The sequence below is a fragment of the Fukomys damarensis genome, unplaced genomic scaffold (genome assembly GCF_012274545.1).
Source record: "Fukomys damarensis isolate Sample0158 unplaced genomic scaffold, DMR_v1.0_HiC HiC_scaffold_19, whole genome shotgun sequence".
Lineage (NCBI taxonomy): Eukaryota > Metazoa > Chordata > Mammalia > Rodentia > Bathyergidae > Fukomys > Fukomys damarensis.
Window position 1 is genome coordinate 67,368,218 of NW_022900931.1, and position 2,599 is coordinate 67,370,816.

Sequence of the window (2,599 nt, forward strand, 5' to 3'; positions counted from 1 at the left end):
GGTTCATCTGTCTTACAGTTTGTAGAGGTTTCAGTCCACAGTTGGCTGGCTCCAAGACAGGGCAGCATGGCACAGAGCAGCCACTGAGCAAGAGAATAGTGATGGCAGGTGAGGCAAGTATAGGCTGATTGGGGCTGGCATTTTGATCTCTAGTTTTCAAGGCTGATTACCTTCCTTCTAGGTCTTATTTTCAGGGAAAGGGGACATCACACACCCATGATCAGTTACCTCCCCAAAGCCCCACATACGAGCACGTGAGACTTTGGGGGGACATCTAGATATAAGCCATAACATTCGGTGACTATACATTGGTCACTTGAAATTAATCATGGTGGTGATATTCCAAGGTGGAAATGAAGAGTGGACACACCACTGGCAGATCACAAGGCCCTGTGGCCCCTACATCTGTATTCTTCACATCACCCCCACAATCCTATCTCATCCTTCCCTGGAAAAGTCCTGTTCATCCTTCTGGTCCCAACAGGGACTCCTGCTCTGAGCTCTGCTGCTGCCTTCCCAGCAGAATGGTCACAGCTTTCTGCCTGTGGGGCCCCACTAGTCTATCTTCAGGAGACCAGACAGGAGCACACTTGGGCGCTTGGCCTCAGTGTCAGGTGTGCTTGGGTGTTTGTGGTGCCCTGTCCCAGACTGGCTGAGGGTCTCGGGTGTGATTCAGCCCAAGGGCCTGCGTCCTGGCTCCTGACACTGTGGTGCAGGCCCTTTGTCCCTGTCTCCTCACGCTGCATACAGTCTCCCTGAAGGGCAGTGTGATCTAAGGGCACGGGAACCCTGACACTCCCTCCTCAGCCCCCCAAGAATGAGCCACCCTCTGGACATATGGGTGTCAACACAGCAAGCTGCACACCTTAGGTATGCACGGGGATGTTAAAATAATAAATCACAAAGAAAAATGTGAAGAACCAAGGTGCTTAAATCATCAAAGAAGAAAAATTATGAAAGCATAATGAAAACTGTTCAGAGAATTTGTTTTTCCAAGTTATAAAAAGAATTAAGTGTCTTTGTGTAAAGGATTCAGCCTTTCTTCAAAGCAAGTCTATTAGACTTTTAATTGTACCTGTTAGGAAAATACAAAACTGCCCAATTAGAATTAATAAAACAAGCATTCCTATATTTTGAGTTAAATTTTTTTTATCATATTGGGGATTGAATCCCCAGTACTGAGCTACAACAAACCTGCTTATTTATTTATTATTTATTTATTTATTTATTTGAAACAGAGTCTCACTAAATTATCCAGGCTAGGCTGGAACTTTCAATCCTCCTGCCTCAGCCTCCTGAGTGCTGGAATTAAAGGGGTCCACACCATGCCCGGCTTGTAGTGAGAATTATTGGCAATGGTAGGAGTAGTAGAGCTAATACATAGTGCTGTCCTCATACACACAACCACACACACACACACACACACACACACATGGGAAATTACTGCATTCCTGTGGGGAAATTTTTTAAGTCCCATAAACACTATTATTTATATAACTGATTCCCTTTTCCATTGGTTCCCAGGAAGCTTGAGCCAAGTCTGACCTCCTGTCTGGGCCCAGATGGGGGATGAGCCAATGAAACAGTGTCCTTCTAGGGACAGATGGGCAGGCAGCACTCATGGAAGAACACCGAGGCAGACGTAGGACCACTGGGTTCCTCCGGTGACTCTGTCCTTTCTCCCAAGGGCTCAGGAATCCCCTGTGTCCCCTGCACTGTGAGCTGCTTGGGTAAGGTCTGGATTTGCTTGTATTCTGGCTCCACAGCACCCAACTGGAAACCTAGCACAGGCCTGGGGGACACAGAGTGCATGGCTGATGGAAGGAAGGGTGAAGGGGAGAGGAAAAAAGCAAGGAAGGGGGCAGCAGGGAAGAAGGGATGCAAAACTTGGTATGAACCCTATGTGCACGCCTGTGATCACAGCTCTCAGGAGGCTGAGGCAGGAGGAGTCCAAGTTGAAGGCTGGCCTGGATGTTAGCAAGACACTATCTTGTGATTCACAAAGGGCTGGGTAAAGTGCTCCTCTAAAAACCTCAAGGGAGCCGGGCCTGGTGTCGCACACCTGTCATCCCAGCACTCAGGAGGCTGAGGCAGGAGGATCGCTGTGCGTTCCAGACCAGCCTGGGCTACATAGTGAGTTCTAGGTCAGTCTCAACTACATAGTGAGACCCTGTCTCAAAAGAAAAATAAATAAATAAATAAAAAATAAAAACCTCAAGGGTTCAAAAGCAGAGCCAAAAGAAAAGAAAAGACCGCTTTTGTACACGAGTAAGGAGGGCATCCTCTACTCCCACAGCAGAATTGTAGCAGGCCTTGTTATTAGCATGGTTTTCCCCTCTGTGTGAGGAAACGAGATGTGTGGATGAGCTGGGGGGTGAGGCTGCGGCGTCCCCTCCCTGGTGAGCCAGAGAGGGAGGAGAGGTTCCCTCCTGGTACCCCCACCCACCCATCCAGGAGCAGGGCCAGCCAGCTGTGGAGTATTTATTTGCCCGGAGCAGTGTAGGCTGAGGGAGGAGGGTCTACGGCAGCGGGACAAGGAGGGCTGATTGAGAGACAAGGAGACCCTGGGACTTCCATAGGGGCATGGTTGCCATGGTGA